At 35.9% G+C, this 23,959-nt stretch overlaps 2 long non-coding RNA genes across 2 annotated transcripts in view; both read left to right on the top strand.

Moving 5' to 3' along the window:
• LOC121408434 overlaps positions 1–23,697 on the top strand; it is a 58,137-nt gene extending 34,440 nt beyond the window's left edge. The window contains exons 4-5 of the long non-coding RNA XR_005969039.1: positions 10,275–10,349; positions 23,512–23,697. This is a non-coding gene — a long non-coding RNA (uncharacterized LOC121408434). The remainder of the gene's footprint in view (positions 1–10,274; positions 10,350–23,511) is intronic.
• LOC121408433 lies at positions 3,747–8,306 on the top strand. Its single transcript, XR_005969038.1, has 2 exons — positions 3,747–3,816; positions 7,122–8,306. It is a non-coding gene; the product is annotated as an uncharacterized LOC121408433 (long non-coding RNA).
• Positions 23,698–23,959: the final 262 nt, after the last annotated feature.

Here is a 23,959-nt window from a genome sequence, read left to right as displayed (position 1 = left end):
TCCAAAGACCCCCGTTTTCACAAACATTTGTAGTTCCTAAGCCTGTTCCGAGGACCCTCCTTTCAAATTATTTGAAAGTGTATCCAAAAAGTGCTGCACCAGCCCGAGTTTGGTCAATCTGGAGATTTTAGCCCGATCAGCCCTCTTCGCGATTAATCTCAAGATTAAAAAAAACCCATCTCCACCATTGCAAGAAGAGCAATTCCTGCTCGAGCGAGGCATCGATGCATTATGGTCTTGACGCCATGAATAAAAAATCCCAAGTGTGTCTGTACCTGCGAATTAGCAGGATAATTCATGAAATAGCGCGCTATTTTGCAAATAATCCCGAGTTGACTTGGGATTGCAATCTTGAGATTAATCCTGCGAACTAGCGCGATAATTGCGTCTCCATTACAAATATTCTCAAGATCAGATCAGGATAATTTGCCAGATCAGATATAGCGCACTAATTTGAAAACTCAGGCTGGTGCAGAGGAAGCGAGTGGTTCCCCAAGAGACCAGCAACAATCATTGTAGCTTAAAATATTTGTTTGAGGTCTGAGGTAGGAGACTATCTGGTAGATTTGATTGATGTCAATAGGGTGTCGATGTGATTGATGGAATGGCTTGACCACTACACTAGACACATATATCTCTATTGCATGACAAGTCTTGTAGGATTGCTACCCATAATTCAAAACACAGTTTGCACTGAGGGACATGTATGTAATTGAGCCCCCCCCCCCAAAAAAAAAAGAAGTTATAATAAATAAAGAAATGAAATGAATAATAATGATATAGTAATAATTAAATGAATGAATCGATGAATAATAGAATAAAAATAAGAAAAATTGAAAAAAGAAATTGTTTTATCATTACAAATATACAACTTTTTAAATTCAAGATGAGGTCTGGGAAATATTTTTCAAATTTTAATGAATTTGGTATAGCTAAGTTTTTGCCATGTCTGAATTGCCTGATCCCAGTCGGCTGGTTATTGCCATTGTTTAAAACAATGAAAACACACATACATCTTATCTGTTTATTTCTTCAACCCCCTCCCCACCCCCCCCCCCCCCCCCCTCATGCTCCCCTTCTTCCACCTTCCAGCCATGTCCATTCAGATATAGAATTAGGTCAAAATCAAGGACTAAAGTTTTATATTGTGTAGTAGGCCTGCACTGTCCCCCTTATTCTCTGTTTTGATCTCTCACCCTTTCACCCCCCCCCCCACTTCTGGGCCATGTCTTGCAAAGAGTTGCGATTGATCTAATCAAACGTAACACTATGAGTATGAAAGTCCATCAGTGTCTGAATTTTTTCTATAGGAAATTTGCAAAATTTCCTTTGTGAACAAAGGAGGTCACACCAAATTGTCAAGAAATCAATGAATTTATAGATAATGTGATATACATTCATATCTAGCATTTTTTTAAAACAAAAATGCATTTTATATGTTGACTTTGCTGGCTTTCCATAGTTACATTTGATCGGATCAATCGCAACTCTATTTTAGACGGGTCCAGATCATCCCCTGTGACCTGTCTCTTTCTGTTTCATCAACATCCATCCCTGAGTAGCTTTTTATAGGCCAATACAACATCATGTTTGTTCTACATTGTATGTGCGTTTTTAGATCATGTGTCCTATGTGATTAAAAACCCATTATCTACCATTGTAAAGCAGAATTAGCGCACTAAGTTGGCCCATGTGCTAATGAGAAAGATATATATGTCATTAATGTACCCATCCCTTTTATTGAGTTTGACCTGTTTGTTAACAATCCATTAGGACCCTTGTGTATTGCATTATCAGCACTTATAGTACCATGCTCGTTTAAAGACAAAATTAGGATTAGTGATCACTTTATGAATATGATGATCATATAAATGTCCGTCTGGAATTTCTTATGATGTCTAAATTTTTTAAGTGTCTAAATGTATTTTTATAATTTATTTTCTGTTAGAATATTTTATGCGTAACTCCATATCAACATCCTGTCGGTATGTTTTATGAATTGTTTAATGGATTCATCGTTGATAGTACCATGGCCCTACGATAGTACTGACAAAGGGAATATGCATCAAAGAGTGAAAGAGGGTATATGTTTGGGGGTGTAAGAGGTGGTAGAATGTCATAACATGACAAGTACAAATACAATTCAAATAATGTTTCTTTAGTTTCTATAGGAATAATAGTCCTGCACTGTTTATATAAGCCACTTAGAGAAATTTTGGCATTTTGATGATAAATGTAATACTTTATAGATAGAGGATAAAGATAATGTGCCACCTTTATATTTAGCAAATAAACAACAATATGATCAATCTGTTGTTTGTAAATGATCTTTCCCTTATTCTCTATGACACCATTCTCACCCTAAAACTAGTTTACTGGAAAATAGTTTAACGAGTAATGAGAACGGTCAAAGCGATCTTCCAAACCGGTTAATAAAATCACCTTTTTAAGATCGCTTTGCATCGTTAGAGTAGGTGAGGACACAACTGTTCTTCGGGAAATGATCTTCACACATTTTGAGTGTGTTACTCCACACGACAGGTGTAGAATGCCTATGCTGCAAATTTCGTGCTTATGTAGCACCCTTTTGGTGCTACATATATTATATGTAGTGAAAAGGATAAAACCCTTGTAATATCCCCCCCCCCCCTTTGTAGGGATATTGAACGAGATGGTCAGAGTGAGAGAGGAGAGAGTGAGATGACTTGCATGACCTTTTGTACATACTGAGAGAGAGTGAGCGAAAGAGAGAGCCAATGGTCAGTTCTTGGTAGCATGAGTAAGGGTCAGGTGGTCCTTATTCCCAGAAAATAATGACGTGAATGTCATGAATGACGTAGTAGTATTTTGGGGAAAAGTTGATGGGCTCTTCCATCTCTGCTACCCTAAAGGGGTCAGCAATTATTGTTTACTTGGTTTTTTTTGTGTTAAAAGAGATGACTTAGGATCAAAAAGTATTATCAGTCATAAATATACACACCCCTTCCCCAAAATAATGGTATCATCGAAAATACCTTTATATAGAAGTTCTGGAGACATCCTCTTCACAACTTTCGAGATGGAGAGGAAACATCCACCATAAAGTTACTATCATGTAACTTCTCTTTTCCTGATTCTCAGGTAAGATCCGAAGTCATCCTTCTATATCTCAGTTTATAAGATTATCTAAGAACTGATCTTATAGATTTATTTTTGAATGTTACTTTTCCAAAATTGTCTTTTACACATTTGGCCTATTATCAATCTTCGATTGAATAATATTTTAAAGTTTAGATTTACATATCTGATGATAGATACTATTCTATAGTCTACATCTTATTGAATGTTTGATTTTCTTATGATTGTTTCTAACCATCTACGATTATTGTTCATGGTGGAGCACTTGTTATTTATGATTGTCTAGCAGCGCGAGCATGGTGCGAGTTTTATATAGTTGAGCCTTTTGAACTTTGCGAATTACAAATTTTAAGCAAGTCGCGAATCCAAAACAACTAAACGGTATTATTCTGGTCAAGCGGATAGGCTGAGTTCCCTATCTTGCCGCGTTAATACCGTGCGGACTCTAATGTATCTGATTAAAGACTTTCCTGAATATCATTGTGCTAAACCATTCTATTTTATTGTTTTGATATTATGTTACTGTAAAACCATTTACTAATCCTAGTTGATATAAAAATATTTGAGATGAAGTTTGATATTTGATATAAGAAGTAATTGATCAAGTTTTGATTAAATCATACACAACTTTCGAGATGGAGAGGAAACATCCACCATAAAGTTACTATCATGTAACTTCTCTTTTTTCCTGATTCTCAGGTCACTGGTCGTCTGACCATGAACAGCTTCTACATTTTACTATATCTGCACTGAGACCCTCAATGTCATTATGTTAGTCTTACTATCAGTAGTTGTTTCACAACTGTTTTAAAGTTATGTCCAGTTAAGTAAATTTTAAGTATAATTTGAACTATATGTTCATACCTGTTCAAGTAACTATGTAACTAGGAGTTACACCATTTTTTATAACTGTAAATATCATGTATATAATGTTAATTTAGTTTAGAATTAAAGGAACATATATCCTTTATATAATGAGTATGTTAGTTTATTTTATTGAGTATTATGATTTACATTAATTAATAGCATAGTGTGAATGTTGTTGATTGATGGTGTTTGATTATGTGATGTGTGATTATTACATAGTAAAATAATTACAATCTAATAGTGTTTTATTTAAGTTCTACCTCTGTAGACGGACAGGGTGGGGATTCTTCGTTTAAAAACCCTTCCGCTGCACTGTTCTGTTATTTGTTAAGTAAAAGATCCTCCCCCACCCGAAACGGTCCCGTGCTACAATTGGTAGCAGAGCGAGGTTTATATTTTTGTTAGTAGACCATAATATTGCTATGTCGTTGCAATTGATAGGTTAATAATTGTTATGACCAAAGTGATAGTATAATCCTTGTGTTTGTCTTTTGTATAAATGGTATTAAGGGAGAGAAGGTGTAAGTATAGGTATTATGTGAAAATACCTTTTGGAACATATTTTTGACTGAAGTTCATTTTGTTCCATTATATTGTTTGTTTTGAAAATCCTATCTCTACACCATTTAGCTCCGTTGTTTGAGTAAGAAGATATTACATGGATAGGAGGATGCACAAGAGGTTATTTGGAAAATCTTTTGCATTATACTTTTGCAGCATATGTGCGCTCACTTATGGTTCATTCATTATAGGGTCTAGGTTCGAGACTATTCCTGTTCAGATCCTGGTACTATCAATCACTCATCTAAAAAGTTTGATAGAACATTTGTTTTGATTCCACTTCTTGTTATTCACATGATTGTGGCTATGTTGTTGTTAGTTGTAATTCTGTAAGTTATTAAACCTTTTTTAATGGAATTAGTAATGGTATGGTCTGGTGAACATTTTTTAGTCTTTTGATTTGGTCTTTGTTTTTGAGAGTTCATATATTGACTCAGGACGCAATTTTATGATGATAATGTGTATTAAATTCTGTGAAGATGGAAGACTCATCTTAGTGAAAAGATTGAAAGTGACCTTCCCTGCATTGCAAATCAAGAGATGTTGCGCATAAGGTCCTCCATCATAAATTATTGTTGTCAATTGGAATGAAGCAATTATATCAGAATATAGGCGAATGGTACGATTCACCTACTGGATATGCACAAATGTCAATTAATTGTTGAGAGTTAAGCTGATGGACTTTTGTTTGTTCCGATCTAGTAAATTCTTCTCCTGAAGTTAAACATTGTCGGTATGAGTGATATATCGAATTGTTTTCCATTCGAGCCATTCAGTAGGGGATATAACTTGTATCGTCTAAAGAATAACCCTTTTGAATGAGGTATTTCAATTGGGATTAGCGAAAATAAGTTTGCTACTGAGAAAATTGGTATAGGGAGTAAGATAGGATGAACAGCAAAGTTGTTGGAAACAGTGATGCATTTTTAAAGATTGAATTAAATAAATTCCAGACTTACCAATACTATTCCAGGTTATAGAGCATGAGGATATAGCATTGAATGCAAATGCAACCTCAAAAATTGAAGTAAGATTGAGAAAGTCAGTATAATTGATTAAGTATGAATAGATAATTTTTCACCCACCCTGGTGAATCTTTTTAAATCATACTTGTACTTGTAATGCAAGTCTGTTTAGGAAAAGACCTGTCATGAGTTGAACAGGCACTGGAATGTGTGTGTATTTTGTGTGTTTGATAATGACTTATACGTTTAATGTACTAGTAGTCGATGTGCATACTTTATTTGAGTTGTAAGTTCTGTTGACAGATTAGGTCACTTGGTAGGATGTTTGTTATTTCATTGCATTGTTTTTTAGTTCTTATTCTGTTTTGTTAGGCATTTAGTTAATGATCTTATTGTTTCTTAAATGTTAGTCTGTTACAATTGTCAGAACTTAATCTAAGATTTTAAGTTAGGGCATGAGGGTTCTCAGAGGAGTTGAGAGGTAGGAGTCCATCTGCTAGCATCCTGGATGAATGAGACCTGGATCCTGTCAGAGGCCTACCAAATGGAAGATACAGTTCCTCATCATGAACTCAGGGACAAGTCAAGAAGACACCACTACAAGAAAGTTTTTGGTTAGCTGCTGTTAGAGAATGCATCTTTTGAACTTGAACATTGATTATCGTCATGGGTAATACAGAGACGCTATCAATATTGAGATTGGTGAGCTGAAACACTTAGCATACGATGTTATACTTTGTGACTGTAAGGACAGTGGTCCGGAGCCCTAAGACAATTCTTCAAATGCTTCGAGTTGGTCTACACTGCTATGTCAGGACCCTTTGCATGAACTATAGCATCTTAATTCACCGAGTGCATCAGGCAAGATGCCACACATAACTTTTCTGCAACAACTGGATTCTGGGAATCCGTACTCTTCAGTTTGCAAGTGGTCGTCGATCGGACTTGGCTCCTTTAGTTCTTGAGCAAAATAATATTGAATGATCTTGTTTATCTTTTGTATATGATCTATGGAATGCTTTGTTTATGTTCTTTTGTGGAAGAACATTTTTTTTTAAGTAGGGAAGAGTTGTAGCACCCTTTTGGTGCTACATATATGTAGTGAAAAGGATAAAACCCTTGTAATATCCCCCCCCCCCTTGTAGGGATATTGAACGAGATGGTCAGAGTGAGAGAGGAGAGAGTGAGATGACTTGCATGACCTTTTGTACATACTGAGAGAGAGTGAGCGAAAGAGAGAGCCAATGGTCAGTTCTTGGTAGCATGAGTAAGGGTCAGGTGGTCCTTATTCCCAGAAAATAATGACGTGAATGTCATGAATGACGTAGTAGTATTTTGGGGAAAAGTTGATGGGCTCTTCCATCTCTGCTACCCTAAAGGGGTCAGCAATTATTGTTTACTTGGTTTTTTTTGTGTTAAAAGAGATGACTTAGGATCAAAAAGTATTATCAGTCATAAATATACACACCCCTTCCCCAAAATAATGGTATCATCGAAAATACCTTTATATAGAAGTTCTGGAGACATCCTCTTCACAACTTTCGAGATGGAGAGGAAACATCCACCATAAAGTTACTATCATGTAACTTCTCTTTTTTTCCTGATTCTCAGGTAAGATCCGAAGTCATCCTTCCATATCTCAGTTTATAAGATTATTTAAGAACTGATCTTATAGATTTATTTTTGAATGTTACTTTTCCAAAATTGTCTTTTACACATTTGGCCTATTATCAATCTTCGATTGAATAATATTTTAAAGTTTAGATTTACATAACTGATGATAGATACTATTCTATAGTCTACATCTTATTGAATGTTTGATTTTCTTATGATTGTTACTAACCATCTACGATTATTGTTCATGGTGGAGCACTTGTTATTTATGATTGTCTAGCAGCGCGAGCATGGTGCGAGTTTTATAGTTGAGCCTTTTGAACTTTGCGAATTACAAATTTTAAGCAAGTCGCGAATCCAAAACAACTAAACGGTATTATTCTGGTCAAGCGGATAGGCTGAGTTCCCTATCTTGCCGCGTTAATACTGTGCGGACTCTAATGTATCTGATTAAAGACTTTCCTGAATATCATTGTGCTAAACCATTCTATTTTATTGTTTTGATATTATGTTACTGTAAAACCATTTACTAATCCTAGTTGATATGAAAATATTTGAGATGAAGTTTGATATTTAATATTAGAAATATTTAATCAAGTTTTGATTAAATCATACACAACTTTCGAGATGGAGAGGAAACATCCACCATAAAGTTACTATCATGTAACTTCTTCTTTTTCCTGATTCTCAGGTCACTGGTCGTCTGACCATGAACAGCTTCTACATTTTACTATATCTGCACTGAGACCCTCAATGTCATTATGTTAGTCTTACTATCAGTAGTTGTTTCACAACTGTTTTAAAGTTATGTCCAGTTAAGTAAATTTTAAGTATAATTTGAACTATATGTTCATACCTGTTCAAGTAACTATGTAACTAGGAGTTACACCATTTTTTATAACTGTAAATATCATGTATATAATGTTAATTTAGTTTAGAATTAAAGGAACATATATCCTTTATATAATGAGTATGTTAGTTTATTTTATTGAGTATTATGATTTACATTAATTAATAGCATAGTGTGAATGTTGTTGATTGATGGTGTTTGATTATGTGATGTGTGATTATTACATAGTAAAATAATTACAACCTAATAGTGTTTTATTTAAGTTCTACCTCTGTAGACGGACAGGGTGGGGATTCTTCGTTTAAAAACCCTTCCGCTGCACTGTTCTGTTATTGTATAAGTAAAAGATCCTCCCCCACCCGAAACGGTCCCGTGCTACTCTTACGAGAAGTGATTTTGAAAACCACTTTCGTGTGATCAAATGGGAATGCTAGCAAAGCAATCTTCCAAACTGGTTTCCTGAACCGGTTTCCAGTAAACTAGTTTTAGAAAGCGTAATGAGAACGGGGTCTTACCCTCCACTACACAATCCAGTATGACGCAAACAATAATATCATTGGCTGAGCAAGTAGTCTTGACTGCTAATTGCTGGAATACTCCCCAGGGAGTGGAGACAGTGCATGCAACATAAGCCGACAAAAAAGGAACCAATGACGGGGGAGGGGGGGGCTATACTTTTTACAACTTACAGACTAAATCTGCAATATTGGATAGGCTTTAACATTGCAATGAAATTTTTGATTTTCCAGGGATCTTTGGAGCATTTCGCGGCTTATGTCTGTAAGGTGCATAGTGACCTTCTGATGTGATTAGCCTTATATGATAGTAGAATATTATTATTACATCGAACTGGGTACCATATTTGTTGGCTAAATGACCATCTGATTGTTACATAGATGGTTTAGACTTGTATATCATTAGCAAGCATTGCCTTTAATCTGCGTTGTCCAGCCGTCAATCATACCTCTCCGGGATGCTAATGAAACAATTAGGATAACTAATTGACTCCTTCATTATCTTCTATCATCTTAATGGATAAAGGTAGAGGGATGAGGGGAGAGGGAGGATGCATGCGGAAATGATAGCATCAAAACAATGTGATAAAATGTTATGTCGAGGATGGCACGCATGCAACGATGACATCCCAATTAATGAGACCGAATTCAAGGAGCTTCAATGACAATAGATCCCTTCATTGTTTGTGTATGGGGGGAGGATGTTTGTCTATCTTTCTCATTCATATTCTCTATTTCAGGCATTCTCTCTCCCCTTCTCACCCCAGTGGCATGATGAGCCAAAAAAAAAATACAGGTACATTGTGAGAATGCATAACAAGCGGGCAAATTTTTGGGTCTTTTTGAAGCAAATATCTTATTTTGTGAGAAAGTTTGACAAAAATAAAAAATATATGTTTCAACTTTTTCCCTTTCATTTTTCAAATGTACTTTTTTTTTTGGGGGGGGCCTGGTGCCCCCACAAAACACCCCCCCATCTATGCGCCAGTGCCGCTCTCTATCTTCAATGTATGCAGGAAGAGTTACGTTATCCTTATTAATGTGCATGCAACGATGCATTTGCATTTCTTCTGAGAAAAATGTGCAATACACTTTTGCAATAAAAATTTGCAATTTGCTTTCGCTCAGCGCAATTATACCATCCCCATGACCTTCAAGAAATCCGGGCAAAGTTTTTTTTTAGTTTTCAAAAGCACCTACATACTGTTTATTTGTGGATATTTTCTTTCAGGGATGTGTGAAAATACGTTTGCCTTTATACTGGTAAAATACATGTTTTTTTGTTGTGTTTTTTGGAGGGCGGGGTGGGGGTGGTATTGGGTAGGGGCAGATACCCTCATAGTGGCCACACTTTTCCTGTATTCTTCAAACCATGATGAAATAATTTACCATGCTATTTGCACTTGATTGAATGATATTTTTGAAACAGTAATTCTCCATATAATTGGATACATCAAAAAGGTAGGTCAGATGGAATAATCGAGTCACATACTGAATGAAAATGTTCGTTTTCTTTTCCTTTGAACATTCAGCATTTGAAATTGCTGAACAGCTTGTAGCAGTGCACTCAATTGTGTAGTACTCAAATGTAGTATTCCAACATATTGTATAAAGGGGGCACCAAATGAAGTTCTTTGTAAAACTGTTGAGCATGATTCCTGTGTCTGTTTTTCAAAATGTGATTAATGAACACTTTTTTTTAATTATGCAGGGATTTCATGGAATATGGAGTGTCTAAAAGGCATTTATTTCATCAAAATCTTGACATTTTTTTAATTGCTATAGACTTTTCACATCTGGAGGAAAAACAATGAACACAATGATTCTTCTTCGTGAATGAAACAAGTTTATGTCCGATTGGTGAGTATAAATCCTCTTTTGATATCCATTTTTTTCCTTAACCAGCAGAGTAACAAGGGTTTTCCATCATGCCCCCTCGCTAATGTTTTGTCCATCACATACTCATTATCTTATTGTCAGGTTAACCTACATTTCTAAATTGAACTAGGTCTAGGCCCTTCCCAATAGGTGGTTTCAAACCACCTCGATCACAAAAACCGCGGTTAAATTACAAGAACTTTTTCAGACTCATAAATACCAGATAATTAATAGTTTTGCATCCATACCACATGAAACATACCCTTTGGGGAAAGTTCTTAAAGTTACGAGCATGCACGCAGTATGGTTTGATAGGCAGGCAAGGTGCGAGATTTAAAATCGCTAGCTCAGCACCCAACTACACGCTGGGCTAAGAAAGTTCCCGCAATTTTTTTCACACTGCCAAATTACCTGTGACCTTGGAAAAAATCCCCCCAAATTTTCTCATAATTTTGACAAGTTCCTACTATTTAGCGGGTATTTTCTTTCACATTGCCAAAATTACCTGGTATTTTCTGATCGGGGTAAATATGCTGATTAGAAAATGCTTGGAACTGACGAAATTTGAGGCGGTCTGAAACCACCTAATGATGCACTCTTGGTGAAGGTCATTGTCAATGTTAAATGGTATGTAATGATATAATCAGGGGGTGTAACACCTGGTTCGAGAGGTAGATACCAGCAAAATGCCTATTCATCAGAAAAGGATTGCCCCTCGCCTCCACACCCATCCTGTAATTGATGTGCCCCTATTTCATCCAGTTCATTCAAACAACCTTTGTTTAAAGGTAAATGCTAGTTTCTGTAACAATATCAAAATGAGTTTGTACAGAATCCAATGAAATGACCACCAAAGTGTCTGTTTGTATAAATAAAACAAATGTGCCAAAGGACTCTGGAAGAAATTGTGTAATTGCTGAGAAATTAGCAAATAAGCACAGTATTCGGGTAGAGCGTCAGGCCGGACATTCAAAGCAATAATTATACACTGTCCCACGTGGGCTTATCTTTGTTGGGGATCTTCAGTCTGAACACTTTTGAGCGTAGATTTCAAGATTTCACAAAGTTCAGTTTATGTAACTGTACCAGATCTAGATCCTCGATGATATACCGACAATTAAGCCTTGTTTTACAGACTTTCTCATGAAATCAGTGTTTACTGCAACTATACTGGAATTTCTCTTTAAAATTCTCCCTATCCTACCTCTTCATTTCACATTTTGGTTTTAGTCACATCATCACCCCCCTTGTATTAACTAACAGGGATTAATTTCAGAGGAAAGGGGAGTAGAATTTTACATTCCTTGTTATCCATATAGTGACAATGTGTTATAAAAATTAGAAATTTATTATTCAGCATTTCCTCTGTCATCAAATTTTGACAAAAATAATTTTTTATCTTTCTCTGTTGGCATTTTTAAATTGACACATTTTGGGATGAGTAGAAAATAATTTCCCCATCTCTCTCTCTATCTCTCTCTCACACGCACACACACCATGTAGACCATATTAAAAAAGATAAAGTATCTCATGATCTTCTGCTCAGTCTATGAAGTTATGATGTTGTGTAAGTTGGAAGTAGGTCTAGGATTGTCTGAATTTCACAAGCTTACATTTTCTTAATGCTTGGAAAAGAATGCCAAACTCAATAGAATTGAAAACCATGAAATGAACTACCACTTTATCAAATAAAAAGAACAATTTAGCTGTAAAGACTCTTTAGAATATGATAGCTGATAAGTAATGGACAGTTTTTATCATTTCATATAGAAGAACATAATTGATTTGATATTCATAACCAGAAATTATACCAGTATGTAGGTTAGGGTTAGAGTAAACACTTTTCTTTAAAAAAAGAAGTCGCTCAAATATTTCTTGGTAGTTGGTATGCATTTTTTGTATATAGATTATTGAGGGAGAACAAATAATGATTGTAGTCTTAGGATTATTCCCGATGACTCATTTATTTTTCCTGAACTTTCCCTGAATACGAAGGAAAATTCTGATAAACTTTGTAAAAGCTTTTACTCTATTCAATCAAAATACTTGAAAGGGAGAGAGAGAGAGGGGGGGGGGGGGGGGGAGAATGATACGTGCTTTTTTGAAAAATATGGATTTCATGATGGTACCTTGCTTCTTTCAAACTATTTTCTTTGTTGTCGCTTTATTTTCAGCTCTGACCTTGTAAAGTCGTGCAGGTGTAGAATGTATTTGTGCAATGGCGTAGGAAATAGCTTTGCTTTATTACAAGATGAAAATGAAATTAAAGTCAAACAAGCCTTTTAAAGGTATTGATGGGACGTTGAAGGGGTATTCAACATCTTGTGTTATTGCTCCGCTTCAAACCTGTAAATATAAAGCTATATCTGAAAGAAATATTGCCCACAGAATTAGAATTTAAAGGAAAAATGCATTTAGAATATGTCAGCATGTGAAATTCATTCCTCATGTCATCAGAGCAAGTCCATTGATAAGTGGTCTTGACATTATACGCTGTCATTGTTGATTGTTGAAAATGTCATGCTTGCTTTATTCTGTCTCTACGTATCTAGTAATGACGTTTTTGAGCTTGTGAAGTGAGGCCAGTTAATTAAACGAAGTCAACGATTTAAAGAAAAAAATTATGTGTTGAACACCTCATCTTTGTTAGATATTAAAGTATGTTATCATTTGATAGCAGATGGAAGAACAAAATTCTGCTTTAGATTATCTTATCTTATTAGTGTATTCTAAATTATATTCAATTTTTGCTTTTGTGGTGTTATTAGCTCATCCGGCCCGAAGGGCAAGATGAGCTCATGCCATGGCGTGGCGTTCGTCGTCCGTCCACAATTTCAAAATGCTACTACTTCGCTTTTTCAAGTTCGATTTCAATTCTGTTTGCTTTATATGATAGAACTAGGTGAGGGATTCAAAACTTCGACACAGAATTTTGAAATTCATTAAATATGCTAATTTATGCGCATTTTTCAAAATTCACAAAAAATGCTTCTTTGGTAGAGCTTCATGAGGTTCACCAAAATTCTACACAGAATTTTGAAATTTTGCCCAGAACAAGTTTTATGCTAATTTATGCAAAATTAATTTATGCATATTTTTAAAAATTCACTTAAAATGCTTTTTCTTCTTTAATTGTTGACCAATTTTTACTTTTTTTCTTCCATCTGTAGAGCTTCATGAGGTTCACCAATGTTCTTCACAGAATTTGAAATTTTGTCTAGAATAATTTTTATGCTAATTTATGCGAAATTGATTTATTCATATTTTCAAAAATTCGCATAAAACGCTTTTTCTTCTTTAATTGTTGACCAATTTTTACTTTTTTTCATCTTCCATCTTGTAGGACTTTATGAGGTTCACCAAACTTCTACACAGAATTTTGAAATTTTCAGTAGAAAATTACTTATGCTAATTTATGTAAAATGTATTCTGAAATCACAGAAAATGCCTCTTCTTTATTTGTTGACAGATTTTGATATTTTTTTCCATCTGGTAGAACTTTATGAGGCCCACCAAATTTCTACACAGAATTTGGAAATTTTCAGTAGAAAATTATGCTAATTTATGCGAAGTGTATTCTGAAATCACAGAAAATGCCTCTTCTTTATTTGTTGACAGATTTTGATATTTTTTTTCCATCTGGTAGAACTTTTTGAGGCCCACCAAATTTCTACACAGAATTTGGAAATTTTCAGTAGAAAATTATTTATGCTAATTTATGCGAAATGTATTCTGAAATCACAGAAAATGTCTCTTCTTTATTTGTTGACAGATTTTGATATTTTTTTTCCATCTGGTAGAACTTTATGAGGCACACCAAATTTCTACACAGAATTTGGAAATTTTCAGTAGAAAATTATTTATGCTAATTTATGCGAAATGTATTCATAAATCACAGAAAATGCCTCTTCTTTATTTGTTGACAAATTTTGATTTTTTTTCCCTCTATCTGGTAGAGCTGCATGAGGTTCACCAAACTTGTACACAAAATTTTGAAATTTTGTCTGGAAAATTATTTATTCTAATTAATGAAAAATTTATTCATAAATCACAAAAAATTCATTCAATTGTTGATCAATTTCAATTTGTTTGCTTTATATGATAGCTCGAGGTGGTGATACAAAATTACAACATAGAATTTTGAAACTCATTAAATATGCTAATTTATTCATATTTTCAAAACTCACAAAAATTACTTATTTATTTGTTGATTGATTTTGGTTATTTTTGTTCCATCTGAGAGCTACATTAGGTTCACCAGGGTTCAACACAGAGATTTTAAGAAACTTTGAGTAGATAATTATTAATAGTTTTTATTCTAAATTCATATGAAATTTATTCATAGATCACAAAAATGCTTCTATGTCATTACTTCATCAAGCTCAATTCTATATCCTCAATTTATGTCACCAATATAATTCACGACAGTGTCAACTGGGCTGAAATTAAAATTGTGTTAATTTTTTTTGCGAGATACCGGATGAGCTCCACATCGTTGATGTGCTAGTTGTTGATGTTATGCATTGACATGAATAAAACAAATTAATGATGAATTACATATGAAAACATTCTTTTGGTCAAAAGATATTTTGAAATAAAGATGATTTGATAAGAAAAAAATATCAACGAATGTGTTTATACTTCATCATGATTGTGGCACTTCAATATACAAGACATGTAAATGTATTTCATTTTTTGTTTTTACCCTTGAGATGGGTTGTAATCATATTGAACTATTTTACTGGAATGTGTATGACCTATATATGCAATCATTAAAAATGAATCATATTAAAAACAAACAAAATATTTTATAGCCATCAATTCCATCAAAATTCTGTTTCTGAAGGTTAAATCTCAAAAGAAGCAACCCCAAAACAAGAAAAAGAGTAATCATATTGCAACAAACATTCCATATCTCTCATATTCAAGCCCCCAAAATGGTTTGTTATTCTCAGGTGAGAATAATATTTATTAGGGTATTAAGAGGGAAAAAAAATCTGACATTCTTGTGCGATGAAGCTTGTAGATTCTTCTGATTCTCTCTGGGGACCTCCACCGATAAACAAAAAATCTTCAAATCCTTGATTTGTAGAATACAAGGGCCGTCTGCACCAGCCCAAGTTTTCAAATTAGCGTGCTATTTCTGATCCGGCAAATTGTCCTCATCTGAACAAACTTGAGATTATTTGTAATGGAGACGCAATTATCGCGCTCGTTCGCAGGATTAATATTGAGATTTCAATCTTAAGTCAACTTGGGATTATTTGCAAAATAGCATGCTATTTTACGAATTTTCCCGCTAATTCGCAGGTGCAGACACACTCAGGATTATTTATTCATGGCATCAGACCGTAATGCATCTATGCCTTGCTTGAGCAGGAATCGCGCTCTTCTTGCGATGGTGGAGAGGGGGTTTCTTGAATCTCGGGATCAATCGCGAAGAGGGCCGATCGGGCTAAAATCGTGAGATCGAGCAAACTCGGGCTGGTGCAGCACCGCCTGTTGTGCACTGTAATAGGATAGGAAAGATCAAAGCAGAGGTGTCAGAAAGTCAGTGTTTTGGAAGTCGGCCAGATACCCAACAGTCATTGAAATTGGAAGATAATTGATAGGGCCGAGTCGTTTACACGATTTAATGTACATGTGCTCTGTTTGCACATAGAGGTAAACACAAGGTCACGACTGTCATATTCGTACCAACAACAAAAACAATTATATTTGTTTACAGCGCTGCATGGATTCATTCCAAAATGAAACGGGTGTAAGGATTTTGTTGATAAAAATTCAAAGATGATCTTAAAAGCCTGACTAAGCTTTGATAATCATTCAGTGATGTGAACTATTATTGAAAAAGTATTAAAAATCTTGCAAAATAATTTAGACCTATAGTGACTGTTATATGATTTTTGTCGTATATTGATTCTCTGTGAATTTAAATTAGACCCAAATTAGCGTCAAATCTTAACAAAGACTGTTATAATGATTTACATTGTAATGATATCCATAACATGTTTAAGAGCATCTGATATATATTAAACAGATTAAGTAAAATAGGAAAACAAGTCTTAGGCCGTGTTTATGCTTCCACTTTTCAGGCCTGAATCAGCGTTTCCAAACGTGATTAGTCCAAAACATGGTTGCGTCCATGCTTATACTTTCATTTAAACGCTGTTTAAAAAACGCCGATCATAAACTCACAAAAAGGTGCATTTGTAAACGTTGTTTGACCAGAATCAGGCTTTCTGGGGAAGTATAAACAGAACCACAATCGTACACGTGTTTAAATGACGTCATTTGGTACATGTTTCCGGTAAGATGAAAATCCGCAGGCAAGTACAGTCGTATTGCTCCATGTTATCTCCACGTAATAACAACAATCGGAAAAAAAAAACTAGAAAAAAGGCGTGCCCAATTTGACCTTGCTTTACGATGCGAAGCCAGCTGGAGATCATGATTTGCTCTGAAAAGTTAAGCATAAACAGCACTCCCAGAACCACGTTTACGATCGGCGTTTTGAATCGACGTTTGAAATCGCTGATTCTGTCCTCGCAATGGAAGCATAAACACACCCATAGATTACATCTTGCAATAAATTATCGTCATAATTCTGATTATGTTGTGGCAGTTCTTTCAGTTAGAGGAAAAATCACCCTGACAAAAATTTTTTGGAAAAATTGCTGAATAAAATAGCAAAATATATTGGTGAAGATTTGAGGAAAATCCATCAAATATTAAAAAAGTTACAAGATTTTTTTTTTTAATGTCCTGATGTGAGCAGTTACCCCCCCCCCCATATCATGCAGTACAAAATCATTGAAATGTCATTTTCTACTAAAAATGACAATGGTTTTTATTGTACCTTCAATGTATAGACATATTACTTCATACCTGGTCCTGCAATTAACAGTTAGTCATCGTGAACCTTTTAAAATGAAAATATTTTTGATCATTTTTTTCTGGTATTTTTACAGCAAAGTTTTCTTCAGGTCGAACTTTTCCTTTAAGCAATGCCAAAGCATAAAATGAAATAAAAATATGAAAGTATCATTCTATTGCATTTCCAAGTAGGCATATAAAGTGGATTTAAATGTAAGCAATTTTTTTCGGGGGGGGGGTAATCAATTCAAAATTATGGATAATTGAAATGCCAAAAGTAGGAGAAGATTCCTTTTCAAACATTATTGTTCAGTTGCTATGTAGGCCATCTATGATGCAGGGATGAATGGAGACCTCCCATCTCACCCAGGTCCGTTTTGATTGACTAGCGGCAATTATCTTGATCTTCTCATCAAACCTAATTGCGTAGGACAAAACGAATCAGTCAGTCACAGATTTCTACCTGAGTGAGTTTACAAGTTTGAGTGAGGAGTGGAATAAAGAAACGTCATTAAGCGGCTGAGTTGTGGTGCTTTGGAATGTTAGGCTTCAATGCCAAGGTCAGGTACTCTTCGGTAAAATGATTTCAGCTGTTCCAGACACAACTGTGTATTGGGGTATAGTAGTCGGGGGTAATCATTGGTGGGATTGTATGAAATAATGATAATATTCCCCTTTCATACTGCTTAATTACACTGTTCTCACCATTCTCACTACCGTCCTAAAACTAGTTTAGTGGAAACTAGTTTAACATGTAATGAGAACGGTCAAAGCGGTCTTGGAAGCAATCTTCCAAACCGGTTCAGAAAACTACTTTGCGATGAAGTTTTGAAGATCGCTTTGCCTCGTTAAATTGGTTTTAGTGTAAGTGAGGACACAAACGTTCTTTGGGAGGCAATCTTAGCACATTTGGAGTGCGCTACTCCATACACTTTGTGTGGAATGCCTATGCTAAGGCCCCTTTTACACCTTCACGGACACGGATCTCAGTCCGTGATGATCCGGGGTGCCAAATTTGTATTTTCCTAGCATTCCCGGAGTGAGTACGGAGTTAACTGGTTATTAACACGGAAAAGTACGGAGTCTACAAGGATAGGCAAGGTAGCAATAGGGATCCTGTTTGATATGCTCCCGGGCCAACACGGAATACCCGGATGATCACGGATGTTACTGGGTCTTAAAACAGACCTTCACGGTTGCTCACATTCTGTACTGGGATATATCAAGTGCATTAGGCAAGTATTCTGACGATAAAATACATAGAAAAATTGACCTAAATATTATATTTAAGGGCCAAACAATTATCATAATGATACAAATGCTATTTGTACCCAAATTATCAAATTATACATAATATTGCAAAATATGCATAAATTTGAATAATTAATTAGCCGCAAACAGAAATAACAAATTTTCCCGAATGGTACATGTTATGTATGCAGGATTTTGCAGTATCCATGTCGATGAAAGCGAGTATTATAAAAGAATATTGTAGAAATAAGATTTTAAATGGTCAATTTTGCAGCCATTTTTGTCTCACCTGCGAAGCAGAGTGAGACTATAGGCGCCGCTTTTCCGACGGCGGCGGCGACGGCGGCGGCGGCGGCGTCAACATCAAATCTTAACCTGAGGTTAAGTTTTTGAAATGACATCATAACTTAGAAAGTATATGGACCTAGTTCATGAAACTTGGCCATAAGGTTAATCAAGTATTACTGAACATCCTATTAAAGTTTCATGTCACATGACCAAGGTCAAAGGTCATTTAGGGTCAATGAACTTAGACCATGTTGGAGGAATCAACATTGAAATCTTAACCTGAGGTTAAGTTTTTGAAATGTCATCATAACTTAGAAAATATATGGACCTAGTTCATGAAACTTGGACATAAGGTTAATCAAGTATCACTGAACATCCTGCATGAGTTTCACGTCACATGACCAAGGTCAAAGGTCATTTAGGGTCAATGAACTTTGGCCGAATGGGGATATCTGTTGAATTCCCATCATAACTTTGAAAGTTTATGGATCTGATTCATGAAACTTGACATAATAGTAATCAAGCATCACTGAATATTTTGTACAAGTTTCAGGTCTCATGATTAAGGTCAAAGGTCATTTAGGGTCAATGAACTTTGGCCAAATCGGGGGTATCTGTTGAATTACCATCATAACTTTGAAAGTTTATTAGTCTAGTTCATTAAACTTGGACATATGAGTAATCAAATATCACTGAACATCCTGTGCGCGTTTCAGGTCACATGACCAAGGTCAAAGGTCAATGAACTTTGGCCGAAGTGGGTGTATCAGTTGAATTACCATCAAAACTTTGAAAGTTTATGGATCTGATTCATGAAACTTGTACATAAGAGTAATCAAGTATCACTGAACATCCTGTGCGAGTTTCAGGTCACATGATCAAGGTCAAAGGTCATGTAAGGTCAATGAACTTTGGCCATGTTGGGGTTTTTTGTTGAATAACCATCATATCTCTGTAAGTTTATTGGTCTAGTTCATAAAAAGTGGACATAAGAGTAACCATGTATCACTGAACATCTTGTGCGAGTTAGAGTAGTATTCAAAGTCAGCACTGCTGCTATATTGAACCGCGTGATGCAGGTGAGACGGCCAGAGGCATTCCACTTGTGTTTATTCAAATTAGGTGGTCAAGACATTAAAAATTGGCTTGGGAACCAGTCTTATCAGATTCAGCACCTTCAAATTAGGTGAAATAGACCGGTTCCCAACTTTTACCCCCAAATGCTCCTTGACTTCAAATTCTCCCAATATTGGTCTTGTCTAGTTATGAATACGGACTATTGTTCATGTACGCAAACAATACAAACATTTGACCCCAGGATAAAGCCAGTATCAACAAGGATCACCCGGTTCTTACAAGGAGCCTCCCGGATGCATTCGGTAGCTACACGGATGTACAAGGAGGCTACAAGGATGAACACGGATGATTATCAGTCCGTGTACTCCGGATGAAAAATTGAACATGTTCAATTTTTCTCCCGGACATGCCGGTACATCAAGGATGGCGCCGTATGAGTAGTCGGAGTGTACACGGTAGTCCCGGACTGTACAAGGATAACCCCAGATTCACAATTCGGGATGATCCGTGTTGCTTCCGTGAAGGTGTAAAAGGGGCTTAAGGTTCCAAATTTCATGTGAAACATGTCACCCCACTGAGAGTGTTACCATAGCAACAAGACCTCTTTTCGTGAAGTGGTTTTGAAAACCACTTTTTGGGTTATCAAATGGGAACGCTAGCAAAACGATCTTCCAAACTGGTTTCCTGAACCGGTTTCCAGTAAACCGGTTTTAGAAAGTATAATGAGAACGAGTCGAGAACGGTGTCGTAGTTCCTACTAAACTAGTTTTAGGATTGTAGCGAGAATGCTGTCTATCTTATCTATATCATTACCAGGGGTGGATCTGTGATTTCCAGATGGGAGGGCACATTTTCCTAGGAAAAATTTGACAAGCAAAAAAATAAGGTTTAACAACAAATTAAGGATATTTTTGTCCCCGGAAAAATTAACAAGGAAAAAAAAAAGATCTTCACTTTCAAAAGGGGGGGGGGTGGCATGGGATGGCTGTATTCCTTGGATCTACCAGTGATTATTACCTTGATTTCTGTGCAAACCCTGTTTTACTGAGGAAAATTGTCTTAATTTGTAGCCTAAATGCCCTGGCTCGGACTTATGTATTGAAAGTATTTCTCGACAAGTTTTATCTATGCTAGACTTATGTTAAGACCAAGATATTGATTAAAGTTTTATACACAGTCTGTGCCTGTAGACTAATTTAATATTATCCCTCTTTGAATTTTGGCTTGCCTGCAAACAGTATGTGCCCTTTATCCATTCCCTGGGAAGCATTCCATTAAGAACTTCCAAACCCAAATGCTAGTTAGGCTTGGGCTATACTATACTACATCTTCCTGTCACATTCTACGAGTTACCCATTTAAAACCTGGGTGGGAAGTGGCAAAGTTAAGATTGATGCCTTGCAAAAGGATAGGGGATTCCATTAAAGGACAAATCCACCCCAATAAAAGATGAATTGAATAAAAAGAGAAAAATCTAACAAGCATAAAAATTTCATCAAAAAGGGATGTAAAGTAAGAAAGTGAGAACAAAACAGTTACATGCACATCCTGGTCTGTATGCAAATGAGGAGACTGATGATGTCATCAAGTCACTATTTCTTTAGTATTTTATTGGATGATTTTTCTCTTCATTGTCAAGTGACACCATGATTAATTCCTCCCTGAACATATGGAATTAGCATTGTTTTATACTATATGGTTCATTCAAGTTGGTCCTTATGAAATATGAAAAAAAATTGAAATATTGTACAATTCAATCAATAAAAAACAGAGGAAATAGTGAGTGAGGGACATCATCGACTGTCTCATGTGCATTTCACCGAGTTTTGCATATCACTGTTTTGTGAAAAATAAGCAAAACTTTGAAATATCATAGCTTTCTTAAATTACATCCGATTTTGATAGAATTTTCAGTGTTATGCTCATTTGATTTTTCTTGATTTATGCAAATCAAAATTTTTCTTGGGTGGACCCTTCCTTTAACAGACGTTGGTGTCATTTCAGAACCTGAATGGCTTCGAAAATTCCTGATAAGCTTCTTGCAGAACAAAAAATTGTGAACCAATTTACCACAGTTAATGACCCCCCCCCCCACATGTATACACCAAGTCAGTGTTGTGAAATCATTTGATTTTTAGTGCAGTGTTAGTGTAATGTTAGTTTAAGGGACACAAAGGCATTGTCAAAATATCACCAGCTGCAGTGTCAAATTAAAACCAAGGAGTGTTGCTTGAATGATTATTTAACAATTAATCACAGTTAAATGTCAGCATTGTGCTGACACTGGGCTGGGTTGGTTTTAACACCTATGGTGTCTAATCTAACTCTACTCTTTTGGAATAGGCCTAAAGACTCTGATGTCATTGCCCTGCCACAACCTTGACCCTGAAGAAATCAAAATATTTGTAAAAACAATGTAAATTACATTACAGAGGCATCCTTCACCTCAGAAATAGTGATTTAGTGCCCATCGTTGAAGGTCACGACTCACAAAGTGAAATTTTGTGAGCTTTATTGAAGTCTTAACACCCCATCTCCGTCTCCTAGTATTGTCAAAGAAGTTGGGGTTTCTTGCTTGCTCGATTGCTTGCTTGCCTGAAGGCTTGATTCATTCATTCAATGTTCCCTTTCCTGTTTGTATTTCCCTGGGTGAAAGTCAGACCACTTGTATGGGATCTCCTCCTCTGGTGTGCTCCACTACAAACTGTCGGTCTAATTCGGAGGGCGACGTCTCTTACGATAAAGAAGGCTAATCTGTGTTTTTTATAACAGCCACCCCCCTCGGTCTCCAACATCTTCTCCAACCTAACACTTTTAACCCTCCTGTATTAGTCCAAGTGGTTCGAACACTTGACAGAGGAAGCAAAGGTCATGGGTTCAGTCCCCATCATACCATGAGTGTCCTTCAAAAAGGCATTAATCTATATCTGCTTCCCTAGACCCAGGTGTATAGTTGGTGCCTAGAAGGAAGTCTATTAATTCAGAAGCATGATGTTAATGAAGAGAGTGGTAAAACTGGCGGTTTATGGTTTACGGGATATCGAGCTAGCCTGTATTAAGTTAAGCAGTGCCTAAATGAGCAACGATACTTTGTCTATAAATGAAATGCAAATAGTTACAGTGTGGTTTAATTGGCTCCACCAGAAATGTGTAGTGTCATCCTTATTTTGCTACAAAAAAAAAGAAATTTTAGCTATGAAGACGTCAAGATTTCAGATTCCATACAAGATTCCAAAGAAAAAAAAAGATCTCCCATTTCAAGTAAGGTCATTTGTTTCAGGAAACAATGCAAACTTGCAGTTCGTCACTTTATTTTTTCTCAGTTTCAATGAAATTTTCACTGCTTTGCCTATTCATATTCGATCTTATCATTCAAATCAACTCAATCACACCAACCTATGACCTACAAATTCAGTTCTTCTCATATCAAACAGTGCACTTACATAGTGCGCTTATGTTTGAAATGATCTACCTGAGCACCAATAAAGAAAATAGATCTTGAAATTAAGTATTTGAGATAAAATATCATTTCTTTTTGTTTAGTACCATTAAAGATATATGTGTACTTCTGTACGCTTTTATATTTCTATAATCATCATTTGATTGCTGATAATTTACGGCTTATTACACCTTTGTTTGTTGAATGCTGCAGAAGTGTATGATCTGGTGTCGAGGACCATAAATAGATAGTCGAAAATCTCAGTAAATCTTTGTCCATCGGAAACGTCTGGTTTATAAGAGAGCCATCAAGATGTGACCCCTCTGACCCACTTTCAGTCATCCAACACCACAACACCTGGTTTCCATGACGACTGTTTCTGGCAAGATGTCAACAGATTCTCTTCTTTTTTGGGGCCCCCTGTTTTTTTTTTTTCTTGGGGTATGTTGATGACAAAAGTTGATGCTGAATGTTTTGGAATGCCAACCCTCTTGGGAAAAGGTAGTAACATTAGACCTTCTGTAGATCAATGTTTAAAAGGTAGGGATGGGGGTGAGGCAGAGAGGGGTGGGTGGGCTTAAGAGGGGGAGATAGAGGCCCGTATTCTGAAGTCGGGTTTAACTTAAACTCAGGTTTAGAGTTGTGGTTTAAGTATGGACAG

Source organism: Lytechinus variegatus, chromosome 2 (assembly GCF_018143015.1).
Source record: "Lytechinus variegatus isolate NC3 chromosome 2, Lvar_3.0, whole genome shotgun sequence".
NCBI lineage: Eukaryota > Metazoa > Echinodermata > Echinoidea > Temnopleuroida > Toxopneustidae > Lytechinus > Lytechinus variegatus.
The sequence above is the reverse complement of the archived record's forward strand: the minus strand, read 5'-3'. Positions and strand labels throughout refer to the sequence as shown.